Here is a 25680-nt window from a genome sequence, read left to right as displayed (position 1 = left end):
GGATACTACATGAGGTAACTAGGACCTGTAAATCACTGATGCAGATAGTCTAAAATTGTTCACATAGCATGAAGATGGTAGCAGTAATATGATTTATGTCCATGATATTACACAATACTTGATGTGACAGATACAGCATTTCAGTGAAACAGAGAATGATCACTCTGTTTTATGACGCCTTGGTCCACAAACTATAACAATGCTTGTGGACCAAGGCATAGGCTCAATCACAAGTTAGAACCAAAACATCAAAGCAATGAGAGGTGTTACTGAGGGTATAGAAATGAAAAGATTTCAATAAGACACCAGGTACTTACTCCAATACCCCTTCCCCCACACACAGTAGCTTTATTTATGTTGTTGTAAAATGGATGTTACTGGTAAATGATTTTTGTTGCTCAGTGTGGGATCACCATCCTGCTTATTAGAGGCATGTAGGCCTTGAAAAAAGTACCATCTTTGGTCTTAAGAGAGTAAGTAAACCATATCTCAGTCTACCCTTGGTACTATATAGAGAATAGGCAACCTTTCATGGTAGGATTCACATTAAAGAAAATAAATAAACATGAAGTAATGCTAATCATTGCCAATGAGTAAGAGAGTATTCTTATCTGACATGCAGTGCTGACAGATGCAACAGTCAATACATAGTACTATTGTTCAGTTTAGTTCATTTCTACAGCTACTCAAAATATGCAGGCAATGCATCTGTGTTACACAAAGATATATGGATGAGCCTGTACAAGTTCTGAACTGAAGAAATGGAAAAACATTAGAATTCTGTCATAAGTCCCAGAGATTAAACATACAAAATAGTGAAGAATAGTGATCTGGTAAGAACCATATATTTTGCCAATTCTAAGAGAAAATGGAAAATCACAACTCCATCCTCCTGTGTAAAAACACCTGCACAGAAACAGTTCACCACAAGTAGCAAGCAGGTGGTGTGAGTGTGTGTGTGGGGGGGGGGGGGGTATTGGCGGGACATGCCTGGATAATGCACATATTTGAGATATCTCTAAAAGACAGTAGCTTTAGTATGCATTAGAGAAGAAAATTGTCATAGTTTCTCATTTGAAAATATATGAGATAAACATTCTAGTGGAAGTGGAAGTTGAATAACAGACTGCTATGACTTAGGTAAATTGCTTATGTAAACAGGAGTGGACAAATCTGGTGGAAGCACAGTTAGATAAAACTTATGGCTAACAGCTTTGTAAGGAACCAAAGTATAATTGCATTTGTGTGTGAGTGTGTGAAAAAAGAAAAAATGAAAACAAAGGTCTCCTATCAAAATCATCTACCATCAAAAGGTTTCACACAGTGAGATTTGAATCAACAGCCTGTGGGCTAGAGAGCAGAGACACTCAGAAAAACACAATTTGGAGATGATACAATATTTCCACATCTTACCATTTCAATGCCAGTTTTGAATGTGATGATGGTCTCCTTGCTACTATGAGCTTAAGGGTGAGGGTGAGAACAAGAGAGAGAAGAAAGGTGAATATATTCATGAAAGTCAGCTGCAACATACCAGATTATTGTTTATTTAAATAACTTCATGGTTTACACATGTAACAAAAATTATATAGAATTTTATTCAAAAACTCCAATAAATTTTATCCAACACTACATTAACTACATTCAAAACATGAATTGCAATAATGAGTCATAAAATCATGCATACATTAGTCATGTTTAAATTTAAAAAAAAAACCAAAAAACTTATGAACAATTAATAGGTCCCCTTAATAGGCGAAGAGGTCAAGGAGCATTTGCAGGAGGTTATGGCTGACTGTATACCTAGAGTCCGAATAGTAAATCACGTAGGAGTTAAATGGATGAATAACACCATTAAACTTGAGTTACAAAAAAAGAAATAACTGTGGAAGGAATTTAAGGAGAAAGGTGATCTGCAGGCACATGACCGGTATAAAGGGCAGGCCAGAAGGGTAATGAGTGTGATAAGAAAAGCAAAAGTGGATTATGAAAGGAAATTAGCCATGCAAGCTAAAGAGAATCCCAAACAGTTCTTTCAATATGCTGCAAGTAAAAGAAAAGCTGTACAATGATTTTAAGGAATACTGATGGTAGGGAGGTCACTGAATCAGTTGACATAGTGGAATTACTGAGTGAGCACTTTGCAAGAGTATATATCATCCAGGTGGTGACATTGAAGGAATGAAGGAACCATTAGTTTATATGGGAATTGTGGTGAATGAAGTGGAGGTGAATAGTCTATTACAGAACCTTAATGTGAATACATCTGTGGGATTGGATGGTATACCAGCACGGGTCTTACGTGAAGCGGCTAAAGAATTGTCAGTGCCCTTGACCATATTGTTTAATCTGAGTCTCGGGTCTGGTTTAGTCCCGAAAGGGTGAAAAGAAGGGAAAATAGTTCCACTGCATAAAGGAGGATCCAAGACTACTGTTGCAAATTATCGACTGATCAGCATATCAGGAGTCATTGTCAAGGTCTTGGAGAAAGTAGTCAAGGGAAAAATACAGGAATGGATTGATGAAAATGAGATACTGTATGGGGGACAACATGGTTTTGTGAAGGGTAGATCATGCCTCAGTAACTTGCTCAGGTTTTATAACACAGTGACGGCTGAATTGGATAAGGGTAAAGAGTTTACAGTGATACTTCTGGACCTGGCTAAGGCCTTTGACAGGATACCACATGGAATTCTAATCCGTAAACTACAACATATGGGAATAGATATAGGGTTGGTGAGATGCATAGGAGGGTGGTGGATGGAGAGATAGCAGAGAGTAGTTTACTCAGGAGTAGAGTCCAAAAGACTGCCTGTGACTAGTGGTGTGCCGCAGGGTTCTGTTCTTGGACCACTGCTGTTTAATTTGTTCATTAACGATATAGGGAAGGAACTGAGAGAAATGGTTCATTTGTTCGCTGATGATGCAAAGTTGGGTAGGGCAATAGTGAATGCAAAAGATGTCAAAATTTTGCAGGACGATTTGGATAGATTGGAGGTATGGGCTAAGGAGAATGGATGTCAATTTAATGTGCCAAAATGTAAGGTTATGCATTTTGGGGTGAAAAGATTAGCAGCAGTATATCATATTGGTGGAACCTCATCAATCTCCAGGAGATTGATGAGGCCACGGACTTGGGAGTGTTTGGTGGATAGGGAGTTGAAGTTTAAGGGGCACATTGCAAAAGTGGCTAAATCAGCTCATCAAATCACTTGGATGCTGAAGAATACCTTGACGAGCAGAGATTAGCAAGTTATTGTTCCTCTGTATCGAGCCTTGATAAGACCCCCATCTTGACTACTGTGCCCAGATCTGGTCACCTAGACCAGATCTGGTTCCAAGGAACTCTGTACATAGTGTCAATTAGTGTGAGAAGCAAGGCCACACTTGTTGGATTCCAAAAATGTAATACAGTCTTGATGTTCTTCAATTCTACAGAATGGTCAGTCTGTCCAAAATAGCAGGGTACTTGAAAAGAAAAAAGTAGGAAGGTAGACAGTTTCCGAGCTGGCTTGAAGAAATCACATAGAATGAATTAACGAAGAATCCTTGCTTTTTATTTTGAGGTTCCTTCAAGATAGGGTATTGGAATTCTTTTCACATCAGATTGTAGTTTGGTAGAAGAATGATAATTATCAATAATTTTTTGAATGGTAATTTTATTGTATCCATTACATATCAGATTGCTTTTAATTTTATTCAGTTCATCTAACAAAAGGGAATTGTAAGAGCAGATCTTATGAGCTCTGTACAAGACCCTTGATAATACCCATTTTCTACAATGAATGATGGTGTGCAGGATGAGTGAATGTATCAGTCAAAAAAGGTTGGCTTCCAATAAACTAAAAATTCAACATGACCTGTAGGATTATGAATTTTTAAGGTATCCATAGTGAACTTGATACGAGAGTACAAGGAGTTTATTACTCTAGGAACTGAAATAATTTTGACTCAGAGTGGGACTAGACTGCAAATATATCATCAACAAAATGTAACCAATATACAAGGCTGAGGAAATATAGTGTCAAAGAGTTTTTTTTCTAGATGCTCCATAAAATAATCAGCTAAGGCTGGTGGGATAGGGCTGCCCATTACTTTTCCGTGTATTTGTTTGAACAACTTCTTATGCTATGTAAAATAGTCTACACTGATAATGAATTTAAATAGGTTAACAATGTCTTCTGGGAAGTCAGATTGTAAAAACTGAAAAGTCAGCTGTAGTGGTTTGTTGGTGAATATAGACTACATCAAAAGAAACTATAATCTTATTAGACATAGTGAGTGATTGATTTAACCATTGATTTAATGGTTAAATTGAAATGGTTAAATCAATTTAATCTGTCCTGTCAAGAACTGCTTCTTTCGTTGTTTGATGTTCATGTTGGTATCTACTTGAATGGTGTTGAGCTAGCGTGTTCTTTGTCAGTCCCCGTCTTCTGATTTCACCGACCATTCCAAACATCACAGACTTCTTTAGTGGGGTGGCAGGTAAGTTAGTCGTAGTCTAGTGATTTTGGCTTACAGTGATGTTGGTTTTATGAGCTCCAGCACTTCTCTATTTGTTATCATGGCTATCCATGGTATTTGTAACAGTTTCCGCCAGTACCACATTCCAAAAGCATCCAGGTTTCTTCTATCAGGTCTTTTTATTGTCCAGCTTTCACAACCAAGTCTATAGCTCTGACTAGTTTACTTCTGGTACTTAGAGCGACGGCCCAGAGTGATCCTATGCTTGATTTCAGGGGTGGATCTGCCATTGCAAATTTTTGAACCAATGAAGATGAAATCCTGAACTGATTCAATTTCTTCCTCATTGATTTTAAACTTCACTTTTCTGCTAACTGCTGTTGTCATGATTTTTGTTTTTCTTTATGGTAAGGTGAAGTCCCATTTTTTCACTTTCTTGATTTTCAAATTAGACATATACAGATATTTTATTTTCTCTTTAAACTCAAGACTGTTTTTGATATAAGAGCTGGTGTAGCCAGTGAGATTCTGAAGATGAGAGATGTTTTACCAAGGTAGTAGGTGGGAGAGCCAATTCAGTCCACTGTTGGGCATAGTAAGTCACCATCCTTATGTATTTTAGGAAGACCACAGAGACGAGGCTAACAGGCATGATGAATTCATACTGGTATCCCACGATTTTACAATTGTCTAATAATTTAATTTATTGATTTGACTTTTTGTTGGATCTCTGCTGATAACAGAGTAGGTTGACCTATCTCTTAATAATTTTATGATTATACTTGGTGGTATTCATGACAACTGTGGTATTACCTTTGTCAATTCGTCATGACGATATTGGTGTTCTGGCACAGGGAGCAAAGAGCTTATACTTCTGAGAAGTGTATATTTAAACATTGGCAATCTCAAAATATAATTTATTTGCTTCATCTGTGCATAATTCTCTGATACCTTTTTCCACATTTACCACGATTTGTAAATAAGATATACGTCAAGGAGACAAAAGTAAAATTGGGACCTTTAAACAAAGCATTTAGTTCATTTGCTAGCTGTCCATTAGTTAAATTTAACCCAACTGTTATGGTTAAACTCAGTTATTGGTTGAATATTGTGTTAGTTTCTTCCTTCTAATATTTGAAACTTATGAATAAACCTATGTTCTTGGATGAAATGTGCTCATCTGGCTGAGGATAGTGAAATACAAGAATTTAATTCAAAATAGTTTTGATTGAAATGTCTTTTAAAGTACTTTCAAGTTCCAGAAGTTGAGCATTATTTATTATTATTATTATTATTTGACACCTCTAGGGAGTCCAAAGATTCATTGAGGGAGGGCACCCACTCCACAACTCTGTCTCAACAACTCAATCCACCAACTGACTGCAACTACACCAACGTCGATTTTCTTGAGTTTCCGGGAGAAAAAACCCGCTTACCCATGCCAGCGATCAACACTCTCGAGAACCGGTCGAAAAAAGGCTTAGAAAAATTTCTTCTAATCGCCAACTAGATTCGAAACCAAGAAGTCTTCCTTCGTGCAGTCAAGCGCTGTGATGTGCAAACGCCACATCCACTGAGCTACACAGGCTGCTTCACTTATTTGATTTATAATAATACCTGACTTGCTTTTTGATAAATTTTCTGCACAAAATGCAATTGGATGGTTTCTTTAATTTTAACAAAATTAGGAATAACATTTGCAGCATGACAACTGCTAAGAAACACAAGTCTATTATGCAGATTAGCTTTTTCTTCAAATGTATTTCTAATGCTCCTCCAATAGAGGTTTGTAAGAAATAGTTTTAATGGAACATACATGTGCACTAAGACATTTAAATAATTTTAACAGCTTACATGTAACAAAAATGATATAGAATTTTATTCAGAACTATAATACATTTCATCCAACGTTACGTGGACATCGTCAGGGAAATAGGCTTTTAACTACTTTTTGGTTAACCGATCAAGTGTTGATCAATTTTATTAATTAACTTAACCAACTAGTTTCGCCACACTTCGTGTGGCGAAACTAGTTGGTAAGTTTTGGCAAGTGTTAGATAAAATGATCAACACCAGTTTCACCAAAGCTTTTAACAAAAGCAGACAGACCCAGATTAAAAAATTTAACCACCTCTATACCACCCACAATGAGTCTAAACCTTCTCTACCAGACAACCAAGTTATTCTTAATTTTTCAAACCACATCTTAAAGAAACCTGAAATCGACATTCTCAAAAAGGGTTTCAACTATGCAATAGCTCCACAACAGATTCCCAAGATAGATTTCTTCTGTAGTCTAGAAAAAGGAATCTCATTATTACCGCCTCACACAGCAAATGATCTAAGATTAAAAAGTAGCATAATACTTTCCGCGCCCTATTCCACAAAACAAAACTTCTCATCACTGGATAAAAGAACTATTCGTGATTTAAAAAACAACAAAGACATCATAGTACTTAAAGCAGATAAAGGAAACAGTAATGTGATACTGAACTGAAAGGACTATGAAGACAAAGTTAACCATCTACTTTCTGACTTGTCTGTTTACCGTCTTTTAACAAAAGATCCAACATTAAAAAATCACAATGATACCAACGAATTACTACGCAATTTATCTAACTGGCCAACAGACTTGATTAAAAAACTAAAATCGATGCATCCTTTAACTCCGAGACTCTATGGAGTTCCAAAAGTGCACAAAGAGGGTATTCCTTTACGCCCAATCGTTGATGCAATCAACTCGCCCACCTACTTATTGTCAAAACATCTCTCGAAACTCCTACAGCAATACATCCACAACTCAGAGAGTTACATCAAAAACTCTGGACATTTCGTAGAAAAGCTAAAAAACATCAAGATATCGGATAATGATCTTCTAGCCAGCTTAGATGTCATCTCTCTCTTTACAAACGTTCCTGTAGTAGAGGTCATTGACATCTTAAGTACCTTGTTCCCACAAGATATACCCGTATTGTTTGCTCACTGCCTAAACTCCAATTACTTTTCTTGGAAAAATAAAATCTATCAACAGTTAACAGGCTTGGCAATGGGAAGCCCACTCTCACCTTCATGTGCTGACCTCTTTATGGAAGACTTAGAAAACAAAATCCTATCACAAATTTTTCCTAGACCTAAAATTTGGTTTAGATATGTGGACGATATCTTCATCATATGGAACAATAACAAAGATGACATATATGATTTTCTCAAAAAGATCAACGCTTTCCATCATTCTATTAAATTCACTCTGGAACTTGAAAGAGAAAAACAACTTCCGTTTTTAGACATCTTAATCAAAAAACAAACTGATGGCAGTTTAAATCTATCGGTGTACAGAAAACCGACCAATACAGGTCGCTACCTACATTTTAACTCCTCTCACCACATATCACATAAACTCAGCATTATACACATGTTAAAGAAAAGAGATATTTGCATCTCAACGGACAACAAGACCCTTCAAGATGAGTTAAAATTTATTTCCAACAATCTGTACTTGAATGGCTATCCAAGAAGACTAGTCAATAAAATCCTTTTCTCTGAACCACCACAAAGAGAACAAGAAGAGATTCAATATATAAAAACGATTGCAATTCCGTATGTAAGTGGCATCTCCAACAAGCTCGCCAATCTCCTCAAACAACACAAAATAAGAGTAGCATTTCAGCCTATAGATACTATTCGTAAACTACTAAGATCTCCAAAAGACAACCATCCTTTCTACAAATATGCTGGAGTCTATAATATTCCATGCTCATGTGGCTCTAATTACATCGGACAGACTTCGAGAAGCCTCGAAATCAGGCAAAAGGAGCACATTGGCTATGTCAAAAACAACAGACAGGACATTTCTGGCCTATCGTCTCATTTCTCCACAACTAACCATGTCATCGAGTGGGACTAAAGCTGTTCCCCTTACTTAGAGGAAGATTACCATTCAAGAATGTTCAAAGAAGCAGCCACAGTCGCCCGTTCTACTGTGAACCTCAACAGAAATCAAGGCCTAATACTGCCAGAGATATGGAAAACCCTAATCAGAGCCTTAAAAACGGAAGAAATGAACTTTAATACAAAATACAGAAGGTTCCTCAGCAACAGCTAGCTGATCTTGTACACGCGATACGTGTTTCACTCACGTTCGATACTATTTTATTTGTAATTATTCTAGTCAGTTTTTATTCTTGTCAGTTTTGCAGTTACGCATAATTGTGAGAGTGTTTAAACCTATATGTAAGTGCCCTGAAGAAGCCAACAGAAAAGTGTGGCGAAACTAGTTGGTTAAGTTAATTAATAAAATTGATCAACACTTGATCGGTTAACCAAATATTATTATTTACTAATTTATGATTAAGAAAACAACCTTCATGATGAGGCTTTTAACTACATTTAAAAGATTATTGCAATTCATATTTTGTTTTATATAATCCAGAAAGGCTATTCTACAGCATTTATGGATTATATAAAAAAATTCCTTACACCATCACAGCATTATAGGTTTACAAATTTTCTAATCAAAACAAACACAAATATATATATATATATATATATAATCTGCATATTCAAGCTTATTTTCTAACTTTTCTTAATTTTTAAAAAAAAAATATTACTATAATCAATTCTTTTCTCAATGCTATAGACATTCCTTTTTCATTTTTGATAAGGAAATTTAAATAGCCTTGAGAAAAATATCTTGCATCCTGAAATTGACATATACAAGCTTTTGCTGTCTTTTCTTGAAGAGTATTCTCTCAACAGCTATTAACAATTTTCCTCCAAATTATTCTAACACTTGTCTTTATTATCAATCTTATATTTCTGTCTTACAGAGTATTTCTAACCTTTCCTCTCCAATTCTGTTTAAGTGAACATACCACTTGGGATTAGCTCTGCTCACACATTCTTGAATATTAACAATCAGTGTCAAGTTCTTTCCTAATGTCTTCATTTATAGTAGAATCATATTATAAATGAAGACATTAGGAAGGAACTCTCCCCTAATTTTATACAAAGTTATCAATCATATGTGTGGTCTCCAGTCTTCAATTAACTGTTTTATTTCTAACCTGATTCAGACCATAAGCTCAAATGAGCTGAACACTGTATTTTATACTGCTAGTTTAGTATTAGCTAATTTCTCTTTTATTCTATATGAATTAATTCAAGTGGCTACCACGATACCAGCTCTGCATATTTTGTTATCTATTTCCATCCACCCTAAAATTGTTCCTAGAGAGCTGAAAATTTTTAATCTATAGGTACTCTACTGAGAATGAAGCAGCAGTAACTACCTTTTGTGAGTGGGAGTCACACAATTTTTTTAAATGTTTTTCACATTCCTGCCTGTTTTCATAATTTGTCTTTTTACTGCTAATTTGATGTGAAATTTGTTACAATTTAAGTAAAGCTTCCTGAAGTCTGTGTTATCACAGTTAATGCCACTTTCCTAATGAATAACAATGGATTAGTGTAATTCTTGTCTTACAACTGATTTTACATCAAACCATCATCCTGTAATTCCTTCAATTCTATATGCTGACTTTGAACTTAAATAAATTTGAGCTTAAATAAATATACATTGAGAAGGAGGTTTTAGAGATGTTGCATAACATAGATAAGCATCTGTCCCAATTGCCAGATTCTTACCCTCTCACTCATGACAGGTTTGTATAATTTGAGTCTTAGTTCACGAAAGATCTCATAGGAATGGAAATAATGTATAATTCCATTGCACAAGAGTGGTGCAAAGATTGACGTGTCTATCGCTATCTATGACCTATCAACCTATCAGTATCTCTGGAGTAAATGTTAAAGATGTTAGAAGTTGGTAAGAACTTACATGCATAAATTGGTGGACAAACAAGATATTCTTTGCAATCAACAGTATGGGTTACTAAAGGAAGGTCATGTCTAAGCAATTTGCTCATATTTTATAACAATGTTCCAGCTGAATTGGATAGAGGTAATAGATACACCACGATGCTGTTAGACTTTGATAAGGCATTTGATAAAACTATAAAATATGGGATTGTAATATAGGCTTGGATAAGTGGGTGGCTGACAGACAGTATTAGAAAGTGGTAATATGGGAGATGTGAATATGTTCAGATTTAAGGTGACTACTGGTGTGCCACAGGGATAAGGCCTTGGACCATTCTTATTTAATCTATACATTAATGATATTGGAAAGGAGTTGATAGTAGATCTTCAGTTGTTTGCTGATGATGATGATGCAAGGCAATCAGAGATGCTCTGACATACAGCATTTACAGAGTGATTTGAATAGGTTAGAAGGGAGGGCGGGGTGCTTAAGGGTCAAAGCTGTATAACTGAGAGGGGACCTCCACATAGCCTTTAAAGAATGTGGAGAACCGACCAGGGCTTCTGACCGATTTTGTCCAATCCTCACCTTCTTGTGGTGCACCCTATTGGGTATCTAATTGGATACTGAACAAATGAGGATGGGCTGGCAATTTTGGATTTAGCCGACCAAATTGTATTCTTATTGGCTTAAACCAAAATACAAACTGATTGTACAACATTACAAAATTTCATACCGGCTGGGGCATCGCCCGGTTAAACAAGGCCCCCCCCCGTTGTTTTCACCAGGGAACCAGGACGAACAGCGAAAAGTCAGCTACTGGAAAAAATCTGTAAACACACTCCAAACTCAACATCACCACAGTTAAAGATCGGTACTATAAACATAACAAGCCTGAATGGCAAAGAAATGGAGCTAGCTGAGGAATAAGTACCAGTCGGCATAATAGGGGCAACTGAAAAAAAAAAAAAAAAAAAGAAGACAAAAACTGGTGAGATCTTTCTGAGCAATAAATATAAAATGTTATATTCAGGTAATGACAATCAAGGAAAAGAAGGAGTAGCCATTGTATTCAACACTAAATACAAGGCTAATCTTCTTGAATGGCAAGCAGTCTCAAGTAGAGTGGGGAAACTGGGCAATGAGACTTATTTGTACCTATGGTCCGACAGAAGGTTCTATTAAGGTAGAAGTGGAGGAATTTTTTGAGGCTTTAGAGAAAGCAACTGACACAATGAAAAAGGAAAAGTTGGTCCTTGTTGGGGATCTAAATAGCAGAGTAGGAAATGATTGTCAGACATACAATTTCAGGCATTACTTTGGAAAATTTAGAGAAAAGTGCAAAGCTAATAATAATGGCAAATACCTGTTGGATTTCTGCTCAGGACATGGACTGGTTATTACTAACGCCATGCACCAACATAAAAATGTGCACAAATTCACATGGAGAGAAGAGGCAAGGAATAAGAAAAGTCTCACTGACTATGTTATTGTTGATAGTGATGTTTTTCTCTTGGTGCAGGACACCAGAGTGTACAGAGAATTTGAAATTGGAAGTGATCTATTTAGTCTTGAGCAGGATAAAATTGAATTTCATATTGAAAATAATAACATGTAAGAAAGTTTTAAAGAGAATAAAAGTTGAGCAGCACTCAGATGTGAACTGTAGACTAAAATACACAAAAATTATTGCAGAAAAAATGAAAGAGTTTGAGAACAGGAACCAAACCTTGGAGATTCAGTAGCAAGCCTTGATTGATTCAGCCAGAGAGGCATGTGGTGAGGCTGTCTGCAAGGATAGAAAAATCAGAACTCCATGGTGGATACAGGAAGTTAAAGAAGAAAGCATATCAAAAGTTCCTGGCAAATAAGCCAGCTTGTGCTCTTAGGGAATACAGAGGCAAATGTAAAAAGGCTCAACACTATGTGAAACTTGCTAAACGAAAGTCATGGGATGTCTTTGGGAAGAACATAGAAAATAAATATCAAGAAGGTGGCAAAATATTCTGGAGGTTGTTGAAGAAGCTTAGAAATGGATTAAACAGTGCTTTAAAAGGAGTTAGAGATGATAAAGTTGATATGAAAATGGGGAAAAAAGATATCCTTGAAGTATGGAGTAATTACTTTGAAAAATTGCTAAATGAAACAAGCAGTGATAGCACAGTGGTAAAAAACACTCAACAGGCATACAATCAGGAATACATATCCATACTTGAAGTAGAAAAAGCCATCACATGCTTGAAACGTGGAAAAGCAGCAGGAGTAGATGACATTCGACCAGAAATGCTTAAGCATGGTGGTATAAAAGTCTTACAGTGGCTGCACTGCATAGTTCAGAAGGCCTGGACAGAGGGATGAACTCCCAATGATTGGAGTAGAGCTCTCATAGTACCCATATATAAAAAAAGGGAAATAAAACTGAATGTGAGAATTACAGAGGTATTTCCCTACTGAGTGTTCCTAGTAAGATTTATGCAAGTATACTTGAGAAATGGTTGAGAAGAATTGCGGAAGAAAAGCTTGGTAAAGAACAAGCTGGATGCAGGCCAAATAGAGGCTGTCAGGATCAGATCTTCACTTTACGAGAAATCATACGAATATAACAAAGATCTGTATTTAAGTTTTGTAGATCTGGAAAAGGCATATGACAAGGTGCCAAGAGAGAAGCTATTCAAGACGCTACAGTTATATGGTGTCAATGGGGCATTATATCAAGCAACACTTAGTCTTTATTTGAGTTGTAAGTCAGCAGTTAGAATTGAAGGAAGTACAGGAAGATGGTTTAATGTTAAATCTGGTGTGAGACAAGGATGTACATTATCCCCTCTGTTATTCATTATCTATATGGATCACATTATGAAGGAAAGTGGTATTAAACCTGATATAAAAATTGGAGATGTTAATGTATGCTCTTTGTTTTATGTGGACGATGTTATACTTCTAAATAAATCCGCTACAAGTCTGCAAGATTCCTTGACTAAATTGAATAACTGTTGTAATAGATATGGTATGAAGGTCAGCAATAAAAAGACAACGAAAACAGGCAGAATCGTTGAAAATGTCAACTGCATTGTGAACAGAGAACCTGTGGAACAAGTAAAACATTTCAGCTACTTAGGTACAATTTTTAGTGAAGATGGTAAATTAAATATGGAAATAGACAACAGAATCAAGAAAGCTGGTATGTAGGAAGTCAACTGAATAAATTCATATGGAATAAGAGAGAAATTAGTCGGAACACTAAATTATACAAGACATTGTTCAAACCAGTTTTAACTTACAGATCTGAGAGCCGGGTCAGAAATAAAACACTTGACCAAAGACTAGAGACCACAGATATGGGAGGCCTGAGAAAGAGTAGAGGCGTGAACAGATGACATCAATGGCAATATCATATTAAAAACGAGGATATTAGGAAAGAACTTGACATTATCAGCATCCAGGAATGCATTAGCAGAGCTAATCTCAGGTGATATGGTCACTTAAACAGAATGGGAGAGGAAAGATTAGCAAAACAAGTGTTCTCTACCAGGTTGGCATGAAAACGACCCAGAGGAAGACCAAGATATAAGTGGATTGATACAGTACAAAGTGCCTCAGAGGATAGAAATATAAGATCTGATAATGTTGGAGTCTTGAAAAGTAACAGATTGATTTGGAGGAAAATTGTAGATAGGAAGTTATTTATGATGTAAATTTTTCATTTTTCATGTAGTACTATCATATCTTGTACACCCCTTTAGGGTACATGGCAGGAATTTGATGATGATGATGAGAAGGGAGAACAAATGATAATGGATGTCAATTCAATGTTAGTAAGTTTAAAGTTATGCACCTCAGCATGCTGTGATATCCAACACCATATTATTATTATCCTAAAACTCCATAGAGTCAAAGACTCACCTAGGAGGCCCCTTTGGCATACGTTCAGTTCATCATACCCTGCCTTAAACATATTCAAATTCTCTGCAGACACCATACTCTCAGGCAAGGCATTCGAATCATTCACAACTCTCCATGCAAAAAACCTGCTTCTCACACCCTCCTTATATGGCTTCCAGGGATCTCTTGCCCGATCTCCCACTATTTTATGAAAACTCTTCAACACTAATCCTATAGCAACCCCTTACCAACTTGTACATTTCTATTCAGTAGACTGTAAATTAAATCTTCTCAGTCTTTCTTCATATTCAACATTCCAGAGACCAGAAACTCTGGATCCTTTCCAATATCTCATCCTTTTGAAAACCAGGTGATGAAATCTGTGCACAGTAGTCCATATGTGGACTAATCAAGGCCTTATACAATGGAATGGACCAGAATCTTCCTACTTCTACAAGTCAGTGTTTTCTGCATCATTCCAGAATTAATTGTGTTGTCCTCACAATTTTAGCAATATGTGTCATCTAAATTTTAGATCGTTATCCACCATCACCCTAAGAGCTCTTATTTCCTCCACCTCCAACAATATATTTCCATTAAGCATAAATTCTACATTACATCTTTGTTTCCCAAATTTTAGAACCTTACATTTTGCAACACTCTAGTCTGCTCATAGTTCGTCTCAACTTTGTATCATCTGCAAACAACTGAATATCCCATCCAAATCTTCAATATTGGTGGGATTATGCTTAGAGTAACTGATGAAGCTAGAGATCTTGGAGTTATGGTGGATAGAAAGCTGAAGTTCAAAGGTCAAATAAAGATTGCAAATACAACTTAGAGGATAATTGCAATGTTGAAATGACCACACATGGACTACTGTGCACAGATTTGGTCTCCTAGGTTCCAAAGGGATAAAGAAGCTGTGGAAAGGTTGCAAAGAAGAGTCACAAAGATGATACCGGAATTATGGAATGTAGATTACAATGATTGATAGTATGTGGACTGCAGACATTAGTAGACAGAAGAAAGAGGATGAAAAACCTCTTCACCGTTAATCCTATAGCAACTCCTACTGACTCTATAAACTTTTGAGAAGACATTATACAATATTAGTTTATAAAATTTTTCATTATATGAAAGATGGGGAAAGGACAAGGAGACATCAGTGGAAGTTAAGTTTGTGTATAGTTAAGAAAGGAGTAAGAGCTAGATTTTTCTCTCACAAAACTGTGAGTGAGTTGCCTGTTGAAGTAGTCAGTGTATCTAGCATGAATGAATTTAAGAGAAGGTATGACAACTGATACAGGTAATGTATGATCTCCCTCTGTAAGTCCTTGCTCTGGAGGTCTAATAACACTAAGAATAATATACATTGCACTGTATAAAAACCTATTTACACCAGCTAACATTTTCAACAGCTTTTCTATTTATAATATGACCTTTCCATATCTACAAAACTTAAATACAGATTCTTGTCGTCTTGAAGTAAAAATATAATCCTGAAAATTTGTCCAGGATGAGGCTTACCTCCTTGAACTATAACCATACAATCCTCAAAAGCGCTGGCAGGAAATGGGACATTCGGTAGATCGTCAACACTGTTTCGTATTGTAAAAATGGGCAAAAAAGTTATAAATTATTTATAGAAAATTATATATTAAAAACTTGTCTACTATGTTGATGTTCTAAACACACCAGTTCACACTTCATGCACGCAAAACACATGAAACTTAGAAATCAAAACAGCAACTCATAACAAATGACAATGTTTAATTGTATTGGTTGACACAATAACCAATCATAGACACACTGATTTCTGGGTGCTATTGTCTCAGCACACACCCTGACTTGACTTGACTTTAAAAACCACTGGAATACTAAGAATTTGACCCACTGCACCATCTATACATCTGTTCAAAGATGTCTGTATTTGTGACTGCACACCCCAGGCTATTAATGTGAATATGATGCAATGTTTATGCATTGAAAAGCGTCCTCTTCACAAAGCATTAGTAGATTGTGTTTAATTTTAGGAATTACACAAAGCCAGGAAACAGTTAGGGTAGTCTTTAACAGGAATAAAAGAAAAAATATAATATCAGTGATATTACTATTCCATGAGTGTGCACTGCACACCTGGAATATATGCCCCTGATATATATATATAAATAAAATTAACATCACCTGTTTTGATCCTCTTTTCTCAGTAATACTGATTATGTTGACATAATTCTTCTTCTAGTTCTTCCACTTCGTTTCTGTTGCTACTCCTTATGGTGATGCTGCCTATCTTCCATTCTGCCGAGGATGAATTTGTTTCTAGTAGATAATTTTTCATGTCCATTATTTCATCATTTGCAACATCATGTTTGTGGTTTAAGCATATAAAGATAATTTTGTTGGCTATGTCTCTAATTGTCAGTCCATTCTAATTTGTTCATATCCAGGTGGGTACTAATAACAGGCACATCACTGAACACACATATTGGGACAAAGTCCTCTACAGTTTTTTCCAGGCTGAGGACTCCTCACAATTATCTAGCTTTGATTACTAACTAACTGTTGGAGCCACTTTCACCAGGCATCCTGGAATTATTTTCAAAAGACTTTTTTTTTTTTTAATATATCAACCTTACACAGGAGAGGCTGCAAAACCTATAGTGTACCAGTGCTGTGTGTGTGTGTGTGTGTGTGTGAACATGTGGTCAAGAAGAAAAAAATCTGTTGTGAACAACAGGAGATTGTAAAAAAATTAGGAATATTCTGTCAAGAAGGGGTATATGTAGAACTACAAGGCAGGTGATTATGACACATTTAGGAAGCAGCTTGAAGCAATACCATGGCATAAAGATCTCCAAGGGAAGGATGTTCCCAGTGCATGGAGGATATTAAGGGGTAGTTGGAGAAAACAATATCACACTGTATACACAAGGTCAGAAGGGTAAATCAGGTAAGAATTAGATGGTGAGTAATATCATTAAGCAAGAGGAGCAAAAAAAAGATGTCTTGGAATGTATATAAAGAGAAAGGTGACCAGCAAATGTTACAAGGATCAGACAAGAAGTGGGTGTGGTAAAGAAGGCAAAATCTGATTACGAGAAGAAACTAGCAGAGCAGGCCCAAGGGAAATCCCAGAGTTCTTTCACTATGTGGCAAGCAAGCAGAAGAATGACTATGAAAGAATACCATTAAAGAGTACTGATGGTCATGAGGTTACAGAGGCAGATAAAACAGTTGAGTTACCGAATGACCACTTTGCAAGGTCGATGTTACAAGTCAGGTTGATGCTGTGACATATATTACTTGGAAAGAAGTCAACAGACACCCCCCATGGGCAAGGTGCATCATGCCAGGTAATGAGTCACGTATTTGTAGCAAGCATAAATTCAGGGAATATGACACTTCCAAGTCAGTGCAACTGTGTCTGAGTGAAATGGCTGTGAGAAGGGAAATGATGGAGTTTGAAAGAGGCACTGTGACAGGATGTCATGATGCATATCTATAGGTTTGGCAAATTGGGCTATTCCAAGTCAACCATGTGATATCAATGATACCATATTGAGATGAAAATGCAGAGAGTCAACTGCAAGTGCTACCTGCAGTGGACGACTCACCACACTCATCGAATGTGATCATAGGATGCTAAGAAGGATAATCTGAGAAAACCGCCATTCATCAGCTGACATGTTGAATGTGGAATTCCAGGCATCAACTGGAGCACAAATATACACAAAAACATTCAGAACTGATCTCACAACATGGGTTTCCATGGCAGGACTACAATATGCAAGCCCCACATTATTCAAACCAAAATAAAGCATCATTTTCAGTGGTGCAAAAGAACGTGTAGTGGGATCTGGAAGCTTGGAAAACTGTATTATGGAGCAACGAATCATGCAACACCTTCTACTGAGTAGATGCCTAGTGAAAGTCTCTTACCAGAGTGCATAACCCCAAAACGATGAAATTCGCAGGTAGTGGCGTGATGGTATGATCCTGTTTTTCCTGGTTTGGTCTCAAATCTCTGTTTGTGGTATCATGAACATTCAGGACAATGTAATGCCTCTTACTTTGTGGCATTCCTATGGAACTGATCATTGTCACCACTTTCAGCAAGACCGTGCATCATCATATGGCTGCTGCTGTAACTATGTGGTTTGTGGACATGAACATCACCACACTTGACTGGCCTTCACAGAGTCCTGATCTCAACCTTATTGAACATCTTGACCACACCTAACTGAAGTGAGGTGAAGGGACATCTACCCCACAACAAGAATGATCCAAAATTCCTATTGATTGCCATACACTTGTGAAAAGTATACCACAAAGGACTGCTGCAGTCACTGCAGTGAAATGGTCCTACATCTTATTAACTGAGCACCACAGCTGTTCGTTCTTCACAATGTGATTCTATTGCCCTCTTTCCAAGCAGTGTATGTAACAGAGACTATGCGGGAACAGAGGTGGATGAACTGGAGGTTGTTGGGACATTGCAAAATCTCAATGTGATACAGCTGTGGGATTAGATGGGATATTAGGCTCACATTCTGCAGGAATGTGCAAGGAAAATGGCAATGATTCTGACTAGGCTCTTTAAGTCTCAGCTCTGGTAGAGTTCCAATGGAGTGGAAAGAGGGAATAATTCCCTTGCATAAGAGAGGTTCTAAGACTGTAGTAGGAAATTATACACCAATCAGTATCTCAGGAGTAGATGGTAAAAGTGGTCAAAAAGAATTCAGGAAGGTGGATATGAATATGATACTCTATGGGAGGCAACATGGCTTTATGAAGGATCGGTTATGCCTAAATAATTTACAAACTTTTATAATGGAGTAACAGCTGAGTTGGATGTGGGAAATGGCTACATGATGATTCTGCTAGATTTTGCAAAGGCATCTGACCAAATACCATATGGATATCTGTTAAGCAAATCAGAACAAAGGGGATGGATATGACACTAGTTATGTGGATAGAAAGGAATCTGCTAGAATGATATCAAAAAATAGTATATGGAGGAGCAAAATCCAGGTGAAAGCTGGTGCCACAAAGTTCAGTGCTAGGAGCATTATTGTTTAATTTGTATTTTAATGATATAGGAAATAACCTGAAAGGAAATATTCAGTTATTTACTGATGAATGCAAAATTAGGAGAGTAATAGTGGATTAAGGCAATGTGGAGAGAGCTTGCAGGATGGTTTAAATAGGCAGTGAGTATGGGCAAAATATAATGAGTTTCAGTTTAACGTGGAGAAATGTAAAGTTATGAATGTTGGGATAAATAGTTTATAAGCTGTGTACCACATTGATGGAAATGTACTTGTTCCATATAGATGAAGCTAGAGATTTAGAGGTGGTGTTAGCCAAAGAGATGAAGTTTAGAAGACATGCTAAGGTAGCTCATAAGATTACTTGGTTATTGAAGAACACACTAACAAGTAGCGATAAGGAAGTTGTTATTCCTCTTTATAAGGCCTTGATACACCCATATCTGGTTTACTGTGCTGAGATCTGGTCTCTTAGGTTTCTTGGGGATGAGGAAGTGGCAGAGAGGATTGAGAAGCAAGAAACCAAGATGGTGAGTGGTCTATGGAACATTCCCTATGAGGATAGAATGACAGTGTGGACTGCAGAAGTTGGTTGAAAGATGAAAAAGAGAGGATAAGATAGAAACATTTAGGCTACTTAAAAGTTTTATAGGATTGATGCAGGGGAAATGTTTCAGAACTTGCTGGAATGGACAAAACAAGAGATCTTCCTTGGAAGTTTGAGTAAAAGTGTGGTTAGGAGGGACATGAGGACTAGATCTTCCCTTGGAGAGTTGTGAATGAATGGAATGGGTTGCCAGAGTCAAATGTTAGTATTTTGTCAGTGAATGGGTTCAAGGAGAGGTATGATAGATTATGTGGATATTTTGGTTCTCCAGTGATGAGTCTTCAGACTCCTTGGAGATGCCTGTACAATAAGTAATAATCGTAGTCCACAGAGAAAACTGCTTCAAAGTACAAAGAAAGATGGAATGAAATATGATGGGAAGTTGGTTCAGTATGTTTGGATTTGCACAGTGAACTGATGCTGACCAACAGCTGCTTTTATGTTTACAAACAAATACTGGTAAGTTTAATGTGGCTTTATCCTACTTTCTTAAAAATAAAATCTCTGCATGGGAGTAGAAGAAAATTAAGTATTAACTGACAAAGTGAAATCCATTAGCTTCAAAGAAGGGAAAGCTTATTTCCATACAAACACAGCAAAGCTAGCTTCATTTATATAGGAAGCTCTAGGTTACTTCTACAACAACATTATGTCTCCCTATAAATTCAAACTAATTTAGTTGTGCTATACAAGAACTTCACGCAGTTGAGAGGGGACAAGTTGTAGTTAATTGGGCTGTGTCACACGAAATGCACCTTATTTTTAATGCTAAGGACTGCAGTACATTTAGGTCAGCAGCCTGGAGACAGGTTTACAACCCTGACTTATGCTGTGTCACCTTTGACAGATTTAAACAGCTCCTATCAGCCTATAGATAGGTCCCACCATGCAGTTATTGTAGAGATTGTTGCTCAAATCCTTAGTATTTTCAATCCCTCAGCCATGGTGGAAATTTAAGAAGGCCAACTAGCCTACATTCTCTGAAAAACTTGATAAATGTGTAGAATGGATTGCCCCTTCTAGTGACAATTATGACAGATTTGTGGGTGCAGTGATAACCGCAGCTAAAAAAAAGACCATCCCCAGGGGATGCTGTAAAGAGTATATCCCTAGATTGAGACAAGTGATAACTTATACCAGGAATTCTTAGAGAATGGAAACCAAGAAATTGCAGACAAATTAATACATAGTCTTGATACTGCACGGAGGAAAAATTGGACACAGACAGTCAAAAACCTGGATTTCAGGCACTCAAGTCGGGAAGTATGGTCCCTCTTACAGAAGATAGGAGGGAATCCTCCACTGCACATTTTAATATACCTGTAACTCCAGATGCAGTAGCCACACACATATAGTAAATCTATCGAGAGCACTAAAAGACTGAAACCATACTATCTAGGTCAAGCGCAAACTCAGAACTCTTAAATATATGAGTTAGCTGATATATGAATACAACCACTCCTTTTCTGTGGAGGACATTCTCATCTGTTTTGAAGGATGTAGAGGTGAGAAAAGCCCCAGGCTTTTGATGGCATCCATCCAGAATTCTTAGTGCACTGCAGAAAGTATGCTATATGATGATGGACACGATTTTTCACTGACATCTTACAGACTGGAAACATCCCTCAATCATTCAAACAAACTAAAATAACTGGCACTCTTAAGCCTGGGAAAGCAAATGACTTTCCACAAAATTATCAACCCATTGCCTTGCTAAGCACCAGTTATAAACTACTAGAGCACCTCCTACATAATAAAATTAGCCCAACACTACTCAAATGGATTCCCCATGAACAAGCTGGTTTCTGACCTAAATGGAGCTACTTGGATCAAGTTCTCTCTCTTACTTTATACATAGAGGCAGGCTTCCAACAGCAGCAAAAAACATCCGTAGTGTTCACTGACCTCACTGCTGCATATGACACAGCCTGGAGGAAGGACTAATCTGTAAATTTCTTTATGAAATTTCCTGCCAGATCACTACTTGCCTAAAGAAAATGCTTAATAACAGAACACTCCATGTTATTATGGGAAATTCTACCAGCAAGCAAAGGAAACTAAACAATGGCCTGCCACAAGACTTGGTGCTAGCTTTGCTGTATTTTCCTTATATGTGGCCAAAATGCCAATACATGCTCCAAAAAGTTCGGATATACTGATGACTGGGCTATAGCAGCTAGACATCTTTCAAAATGAGAGAAGAAATCCTAACTACTAAGGTGAACTCCCTTGGAAAATATTTTCGCAAATGGAGACTAAGCATTGTGTAACCAAAACAGAAACCTCATGTTTTCACCTTAACAACAAATTGGCAAATAGACCTTTAGAAGTCTATTTTGAGGATAACCTTCTTCTATATAAGCAGTATCCTAAATACCTTGGAATCATCCATGACAGGACACTCTCATTCAAAACTCACTTGTTCAAACAATGTTACTGAAAAACTGAAAACAAGAAATAATATAATACAAAAACTCTGCGGCACCTCTTGGGGTGCTACAGCTAACATATTGAGGTGCTCAGCCCTTGGCCTTGTCTACTAAATTGCCAAATACTGCACTCCAGTTTGGATGAATAATGCCCATGTGAAACTTGTAGATGCATAGCTGATTCACCATGTACCTGATCTCAGGTATGATTAAATCAACTCCTATTTATTGGCTTCCATTTCTGAGCCATATCGCATCTCCAAACCTACACAGATCCAATGCACTTCTTCAAAAATACAAAATCATGTCAATCAACAGCTCCCTATTCACTCTGACCTTGAAGACCTTAATATCAATAGACTGTTCTAGAAAACCTCCACTAAGAACTGCAGAGGTGCATCTGGAAAACAACTTCTGCATGAATGATGCCAGGTCAGCATGGTGGTTTGAAGAATCACCAACAGAGAGCTACGCTATGCCAAGTATCATCACGGAGAAAACCCCCTGGTTTTGAATTACCGCATAGAATCTGGTCATCTCTCAAAGGAATAACAATGGGATATGATAAATGTGTAGACACTTTCCACAAATGGGACAATGCAGTTCTCCCAAGCTATGATTGTGGAGTTGAGAAGCAATCAGTATGCAACCTTATACAAGACTGCCCTTTAAGAGTCTTTAAAGGAAATTTTAGTGAATTCCTGTTTGCAACAAAAGAATCAATTGATTTTATTTGTAATCTAGATGTTAATTTGTAATTTTTTTGTGTTTGTCATAAATTTTATGCGTTGTAATGTGTAATATGTCATATGCTAAATAAAATAAAATCCACAGCAGTCTCAATTATATGAATAGCTATTTATTATAAATTTGAGTCTGTTTTGATTTTTAGGAAGACATAGTTCTATTGTCATTATTGCTTTAATGAATTTACATCCTTACATCAATAACGGATACCTAGGGAGGGGAAAATTGTTTATTTCTAGTGAGATTTAAGTCCTCTTTGTTGTCCAATCAGAAATATCTTCAATTTCTGAATATAAGCCTATTAGTTGTACAATGCTTAAATAAAAATAAAAAAAAATACATAAATAAAATAATAATAAAGCTATACTAGAGAGCAGAAGTCTGTGTCCTGAAAGGAAACAATACAAGATGTAGGCATCAGTCTCCTTTAAACCAGTTTGAACACTTCAAAGTCGTTTAAGATCTCCACAAAAGAAACTAGACCTTTATAGAAATATCCTGATGTCCATAAAATCTATTGCTCCTGTGGTAAAGCTTACATAGGTCAAACTAGAAGAAAATAACAAATTCGGGAAGGTCAACACGATAACAACACTGCATCCAGGTTTCATTTGCTTGGCTTCAATGCTTTATCTTAAAGTCAACCATTTGTCTATCTTTTCAAATAACTCACCAAGGATGTACAACCCCATGGCAGTCTGAACAGAGGCAGAATCTCATTCTACATGACATTTAGAAGTCACTGATCGATTCTTGAAATATGTGGTTTTTCTTACATCCATGATCACCTACATGCTATACAAAACAATGTGTTAGGCATATCACACACTTGTGTACTCAGCACTGAAATGTTTTCTAGTTACCCTGACAATGCTATAAAGTTAATAACAAAATATGGCATGTCTCATGAATAAAAGTATTCTAATGAGAGTAATTCCTGTATATTATTGTTTTATGAACTTCCTTTACCCATGTGAAGAGCTACTCACACCCCACAATAGTTCAACTCTTAACTCAGAGAACAAACCTTTTCACTCTTCAATCATTTACTCGACTGCTATTCTTTGAAACAGCCTCCTTTTATGTATATCCAAAAGAATATACAGTAAAACCCCGAAGTTACGTGGTAGGTGGGACCAACAAAAAGCCAGTAAGTCGAATTTGCGTAACTCGGGGTATAATTTTGCATGTAATTTATATATACAAACATACAATTGGGACCAAAGGTTTACAAAAACACCTATATTTTTTAAGAAATATAATCATAATTGTTGTTTTTCGTACATAAAAAAAAGAAAGTTATTTCGATGTCGATGGTTTCATAAAATCTAATAGATTTATCTGACGGAAATGTCTTTTTCTTGTCACGCAAAATTTCTTCATAGCAATCTAATGATTTTTTTATTCCTTGCCTTGTGGCTACAATTCGTTCCTCGTTAGAATTATGTCCTCCAAAATCTGTAAACCTTTCTTTTATGATTCTTACTGTGGATTCCTGTAGATCGAACTTCTTTGCTAGCTCACAAATTTTCATTCTGCCTTCAATATCCTTAATAGTGTTGAGTTTTGTTTCCAAAGTCAATGTTTTTCTTTTCTTGCTAGCTGTAGAATCGGACTTGCTTCTTTTGGATGACATTATTTTTTTATGTGATAAAATTTTTATCAAGAACATAACATGAAACAATCGCAAGGTTTGTAGACTATAAAAATCATGTATGAATGGAGACCGCGTGAAACACGTCAGTGCTTGTTCACAGCATGAGAGACAATGGCAAATGCGGCAGGTGCCTGAAAGATACGACTAGTGGTGAAGTGGGACGAGAATACGTACATATAAGAAACCACGTAACTCCGGATTCGTGTAAGTCGGGGTATGACTGTAATGTATAATGTACAAACCTTCAAATCCAAAGTTAACAAGATTTTTCATTCTTCTCAACTTTCTGCCCATCCGTGATATTAATGAACTATAAGCTAAAGAACTTCTAGCATGGGATTAACATAATCAAGATCCCCTCCATAAATTTACTTTGGAGTTGAACAATATATTACCATTCTTGGATACTCTAATAGCTTTTATACCAACTAGTATACAAAGAGGAGCAGAAGCACACAGACCTGAATGTTTACTTATTCACAATACCACCAACTCCCAAGAATAGGTAATATTAACATCTCAGAGTATACCCCACTCAGTTTATTTTCAACAGTGCCTTGGATTAAACAGAAAGAGCAGTCTATCTGCAGAAACTTTTTTTCTTTCCCCATAAGGAAAGGTGGCATATTTATGAGCAATATAACTGGTCATTATAAACTTTTTTTTTTATTTGACAAAGAGGGAGGTGGTAGGATTTATAGTTGAGGCTGTTATGTATGTTTATGGAATATTTCTAAATGTTACAAGATTTCTATTGGTAACAATTACACTGGGACAGTTTATAGAGTTGTTGATTCATATTCCCACGTGAGAAGCTTAAAATTTGTGGATAGCCATATTTGTGGGAATGATAAGATTATCATCTCCCCCCCCCCCATGGTGTGCCATGTCTGTGGGGCCAGGACTTCAGAAGGAAGTGTTTAAGATTTCACATTTTAAATCTATCCATTTGACAAATTAAAACAAAAATCACATATGTGGCCTATTCTGGTAAATGAAAAAACTGGCCTTTATAGAGTACA

At 36.7% G+C, this 25680-nt stretch overlaps 2 protein-coding genes across 3 annotated transcripts in view; one reads left to right on the top strand and one right to left on the bottom strand.

Annotated features, from left to right (window-relative positions):
• LOC150103616 (kelch-like protein 26) overlaps positions 1–25680 on the bottom strand; it is a 60162-nt gene that overhangs the window by 2668 nt on the left and 31814 nt on the right. The gene's annotated exons all lie outside the window — the stretch shown is intronic.
• LOC150103617 (zinc finger BED domain-containing protein 5-like) overlaps positions 1–25680 on the top strand; it is a 164579-nt gene that overhangs the window by 135266 nt on the left and 3633 nt on the right. The window contains exon 2 of one of the 2 annotated variants that reach the window (XR_016548857.1): positions 5776–6103. The exons of the other annotated variant lie outside the window; for it this stretch is intronic. The gene's annotated coding sequence lies outside the window, so the exon portion shown is untranslated. Of the gene's footprint in view, positions 1–5775; positions 6104–25680 lie in introns of those variants that run through there. 2 annotated transcript variants of the gene reach the window in all.

Source organism: Typopeltis vanoorti, chromosome 9 (genome assembly GCF_054136105.1).
Source record: "Typopeltis vanoorti isolate ZY-2024b chromosome 9, IOZ_Tvanoo_1.0, whole genome shotgun sequence".
NCBI classification, from domain to species: domain Eukaryota; kingdom Metazoa; phylum Arthropoda; class Arachnida; order Uropygi; family Thelyphonidae; genus Typopeltis; species Typopeltis vanoorti.
The sequence above is the reverse complement of the archived record's forward strand: the minus strand, read 5'-3'. Positions and strand labels throughout refer to the sequence as shown.